This window comes from Ovis aries, chromosome 16, assembly GCF_016772045.2.
Source record: "Ovis aries strain OAR_USU_Benz2616 breed Rambouillet chromosome 16, ARS-UI_Ramb_v3.0, whole genome shotgun sequence".
NCBI lineage: Eukaryota > Metazoa > Chordata > Mammalia > Artiodactyla > Bovidae > Ovis > Ovis aries.
Window position 1 is genome coordinate 24,287,160 of NC_056069.1, and position 6,000 is coordinate 24,293,159.

The window sequence follows — 6,000 nt, forward strand, 5'->3', positions numbered from 1 at the left end:
AGAGAGGTTAAGTAATTTGCCTAAAGTTACACAGCATACACGCTGGATCAAATCAATTGCCTGATCTAAAATAAGTTGTGTATTAATAAATATACCACCAGAGCACAAAATATGAGAAATATCCTGTTTGTACTTTATTAGGGTGCAGCAACAGTAAAGCTCTCCTGCATGGAAAACAAGAAGAATGAACAAACCCAATGCAGAGTGGTGACTTCCTGTCTCATAGACCTGGTGAGAAAAGTAGAAGCCAGATTAAGAAAAGCCACAAACTTAATAAAGCAAACAGCCATACGCTCCTGTTACTTTTCAAGTCACCTTTGTCACTGTTTGGTGTGCCTTGATGGAGCCCTCATTTTTTTGCCACTTTTGCAAGTTGTGGAGTGGGCGTGATGATGCCAGCTCCTCACTCTATCACAATGATGTTGGGAACTTCAGCAAGATCAGGTGTGACATGTGGAAGTGATTTAACTATGAGGAAGAAATGAAGTGTGCAAAAGACAAAGCTTTATTCCTTCAGTTCTGGCGGAGTGGGGCATGGTTAAAAACATCTCTCAGCTGCTTATTTCTGTGTAGCAGGGACTAGCATCCACATACATTTTTACAAATTGGTAGGCATTTTCAACTCAGTTTCCAGGGAAGTGGCTGATATTAGTCTTGCTTTGTTGATAAAGACTTGATGGAAAGTACCAAGCTAGCAGGTGGCAGAGTTTGTTCTTAAACCCTTAGGTGCTGGCTCCAAGGCTACGTGTGGCTTTTAACCTGACCACATGCCTGCTGGGCTTTGAGAAGTTCTGTGGCTTAGATGCTCTAAGAGGCAAGCTGGCTGTGCAAAGGGAAAAAGGATTTAGCTGTATATACTGCAATTAGACATGGTGAGGTTTAATTTAATTGGGAGGACAGTCTCATAACTCTTGTAGCTGACCAGGAAAATTCTGAGATCATGTCGGTTTATAGTCAAGAGTTACTTGGTTTGGGCTTTAGACCGATGTGTGGGTCAATGGTATCATTTATTATAACATTCAGGATCCTGGATCTGAGAACAGTGGGCTGTGTAACATGATGAGCTCTGAGAGCTAATTTATTTCTGGGTGTTGGTTTTTGTTCTGTTGAGTCTGGTACAGGGAGAGCCATGTTTGCTTTGGATGGATTTTGCAGCAGCTGTGCTGGGCTGAGCAAGTGCGAGGCAGTGCTCTGTGCTGGACTAGTTCACGGGTTGGGGGCACTGAGCTTCTTCGCTGTGTTGTGTTTAGCTGTCCTTATTAGCTGCTCTTGGGGATGCTGATTTTGAGCTTGGGGTTTTTGTTTTCCTCCATCCCTCTTCTCTCTTGACACTTCTATGTTTTGAGAGACTCGTATAGAACAGCTGTCTAGAAACTCCAAAGGCCACACGTGGTTCTCTCCCATGGGCTTTTATCACTTCATTAGCCACTCCCTCTAAAGCTTTGTCACTCAAAGCATGGCCCTCAGACCTGTACTGGTCTGTGACCTGTTTAGTATCCATCCCGGGCAAGAGGAAGACAGAAGTTGAGAGTCAGAGTTTAGAAGTTGTTATAGCCATTTATCGTGACTCTATACTGATTTATTTCATGAAATGCAATATAATATCTGTCCAATCTAATCATAAACTAGGGCATGCATTTTATATGCCTTTAAAAATTTTAATTTTTCTACGTATTTCTATTGTGTAGTCCACAATGAATTGAAATGAAAACCAAACAAATCATCAAACAAAATTCTAAAACACACCTGGTCTTCCCCCTGGGTAGTTTGAGTACTGCTCTGTAGACACAACTGCAAAGCAGGTTTCTTTCAAGCCCTCCCCATCTCTTCCCTTTTGGCCTCCTTCAGAAAGTTTTCCAACACCAAGATTTCCAAGACTCCCATGCCTATCCAATTTTCCCCTGCCCCAGGCACTCAAGCTCACGATTTGGCAGAATTCTACCGGGTCCTTCCTTTATGACCATCACCGCTGGGCCTTGGTTTCTGTCCAGTAATGACTTAGCTAGTCTGATAAATGCATCTGCTAACAATTATGATGAAACTATGGCAGTTTTGAAAATTGCAGTAGGGAGGGCTATTGGGGTGCTGTATGATGACATTATATCCGAAGGTCACAGAAGATAAATCCTACTTCAGATTATAGCCGTTCCTCCCACGAGATTCTTTAAAATGGATGAATTTGAGAATAATTGCAAAAGAGAACAAAGTATCCCTTGATTCAGACCTGGAGCTGTGGTCTTAATCTCAATGCAGAGAAACTGGGTAAGCTGGATTGGAGTGTATGGAGTCCTGTCTTTTTCCTAAGCTGCTGCTGCTGCTAAGTCGCTTCAGTCGTGTCCGACTCTGTGCGACCCCATAGACGGCAGCCCACCAGGCTCCCCTGTCCCTGGGATTCCCCAGGCAAGAGTACTGGAGTGGGGTGCCATTACCGTCTCCATAAGCTACTTTGTTTGAAATACTTTAGCTGCTGCTGCTGCTATGTTGCCTCAGTCGTGTCTGACTCTGTGCGACCCCATAGACGGCAGCCCACCAGATTCCCCCGTCCCTGGGATTCTCTAGGCAAGAAGACTGGAGTGGGTTGCCATTTCCTTCTCCAATGCATGAAAGTGAAAAGGGAAAGTGAAGTCCCTCAGTCGTGTCCGACTCTTAGCGACCCCATGGACTGCAGCCTACCAGGCTTCTCCATCTGAACTGCTCTATTCTCTCCCCTGGGTGGAATGACGGTGGTGATGAAAGTAGGATAGAAGTAAATTTGTATCATATTTCTCTGCCTTAGTCTTTAGTCAGAACATGTTACGTACTGATTATCTTCCTTTGTTAAATATATTTCCTAGTCACCATTGAGTTAAGGAGCAGAATAGTCCTCTGACTTCTTTCTCATTTACTCTTCTCCAAATCAACTCTGAAATAACGGCAGTGGATAGGAAGTACAGTGGGTGAGTACAGGATCTTGGCATAAGGAATAACCACATGAGAACAGCTTGAGAATTGGGCAAATGGGGATTTCCCAGTGCACTTGGAGCTGACTGCCTGGTCAGACACTGTCCTTATCTCAATCTTTTCTCCAGGCCTCAAGCTGCCCTTTTGTGATAACTCTTCTTTTTCTTTTCTTCTTCAGGGTGGCCTTTGATGTTCATTTTCACTGAGTTGAAAGGTTATGAGAGGGAAAGTCCCACATGGGGTGGTCCTGTGATATCACTGGATATTGAAAATCTTTTCAATAGGGAGGACTGCCAGAGGAAGGTTTGCAGGCCTGATCTCTCTTCCAGCAACAGACCTGTAGAAACACTGGTCTTGAAGAAAGGAATGGAGGACTTGGATGACCCTGGTGAAGCTTTAGGGAAAAAATGGGTCAATATGTAGTCAAATGAAAGATGTCAGGAAAAGAACTCGATGACAGAGACCAGAAGAAATGTGAAAGCAGGAAGGAAAAGGAAGGAAATAAACAAATATTGTAGAGGAAAGAAGGAAGCAGTCAATGGAGGAAAGGAGGTCTTACAATGAAACACTTCCATTTATATTTGAACATCTCAGATGCTGTGATATGAGATGTGAACATCTCATATTTTTATAATAGAAATAGATCTGTTAAAATGAGTACTCTTATCATATTGAAAGCAATTCAGTATTTAAACAAATCATAAAGTCAAGTCAAAGTAGGTAAAATAGTAAGTATTTTAGTGGAGATGATCGGATTCATTAATAAGGGATTCATTCATTAACACAATAAATGCCGTGGCCAAGCTGAAACTCAATAAATCAATTGATTCTGTATTCCTTAATTTGTCACTGACAGTGAATTCATGTAGAAACTCACACAGTTGTGTGTTAAAAATACTTTTTCCAAAGATGAATGATTAACCAAACAACACACACACACACACACACACACACTCGCACATCCCTCTTGCCCCACACCACTGATCCTTAAATACCTATCCTATCTTTATCACAAATAAATTCCAGGTGAATCAGAGATTTTTCTATGAAAAAAAATTATTATGAACATTAAGTGAAATGATAAGTTAAAAATAAGACTTGAGAGAGGAAAGCATAAAATAAATCACCAATACATTAGAGTCTGTAAAATACTTTGGTAAAGCAAAAACCACCATAGGCAATATCCAAAGGCATATGACAAAACATTTCCCCCAAAGATGATATCTTTAATATATGAAGAGCTCTTACAGATCCATCAAAGAAGATAAGAGTAATAATAAATAAACTTGATGGATAAATCAGTATAAGTATAAACAAAATAATGCTTTAACTACATCTCCTCACTAACAACCTAGCATATAAATAATATTTTAAAAAATCTTGGTGATTACAGAATAAAAATAAAGCACATTTCATGTTTGTGCAAGTCAATAAGTTTGATGTACTAATGACAAAACTATAGCAAGTACTGATAAAAAGACTACTAAGCTGAGAAGATATAAATCAGCAAAAGCATAATCTACTAAAACTAAATTCTCATTGTTGGCTGACAAGTCAGTGGATGGGTTTTAACAACAATGTAATGATTGCGCTCTTTCTTTTAATCTTGAATTTTGTCAATCCTCTTTCTTTTGAATGAACAACTTCCTTAGTTCACCTCTACTTTTCTCTAAAGTCCAAAACACATACTTCCTATTCTCATCCGAATTTCTAATCACTGGCCTTCTTGCAATTTAGCCACATCTACTAGCTTTCTTTTGGACATGTCTAATCTCTTTCCAGTCTGAACAAGATAGTCATGTTAACAAGGTCCACCTATTGTGTATCCCCTGGCAGTCCAGTGGTTAGGGCCTTTCATGGATCACAGCCTTGTCATGGCAAAGGGGCTTTCATACAATTGTGCTCATTTTACGTGCTAGTAAGGTTATGCTCATAATCCTTTAAGCTTTAAGGATTCAGCAGTATGTGAACCGAGAACTTCCAGATGTACAAGCTGGGTTTAAGCACAGGAACCAGAGATCAAATTGCCAACATTTGTTGGATCGTAGAGAAAGCAAGGGAGTTCCAGAAAAACATCTGCTTCTACTTCATTGACTACACTAAAGCCTTTGACTGTGTGGATCACAACAAACTGGAAAATTCTTCAAGAGATGGGAATACCAGACCACCTTACCTGAGAAACCTAAATGCAGGTCAAGAAGCAACATTTAGAACCAGACATGAAACAACTGACTGGTTCAAAATTGTGAAAAGATTATGTCAAGGCTGTGTATTGTCACTCTGCTTATTTAACATGTGAAATACCAGGCTGGATGAATCATAAGCTAGAGTCAAGATTGCCAGGAGAAATATCAACAACCTCAGATATGCAGATGACACCACTCTAAGGACAGAAAGTGAAGAACTAAGGAGCCTCTTGTTGAGGGTGAAAGAAGAGAGTAGAAAAGCTGGCTTAAAACTCAACATTCAAAAAACAGATCATGGCATTGGTTCCTATCACTTCATGGCAAATAGAAGGGGGAAAAGTGGAAGAAGTGACAGATTTTATTTTCTTGGTCTCCAAAATCACTGCACACAGTGACTGCAGCCGTGAAATTAAAAGACACTTGCTCTTAAAAAAAAAAAAGCTATGATAAGCCTAGACAGTGTTTTAAAAAACAGAGGCATCACTTTGCTGACAAAGGTCATTATAATCATTGTCCTCAGTTGCTCAGTTGCCTCAGACTCTTTGAGGCCCCATTAACTGTTGCAGCCATGAAATTAAAAGACACTTACTCCTTGGAAGAAAAGTTATGACCAACCTAGATAGCATATTGAAAAGCAGAGACATTACTTTGCCAACAAAGGTCCGTCTAGTCAAGGCTATGGTTTTTCCAGTAGTCATGTATGGATGTGAGAGTTGAACTGTGAAGAAAGCTGAGCGCCGAAGAATTGATGCTTTTGAACTGTGGTGTTGGAGAAGACTCTTGAGGGTCCCTTGGACTGCAAGGAGATCCAACCAGTCCATTCTGAAGGAGATCAGCCCTGGTATTTCTTTGGACGGAATGATGCTGAAGCTGA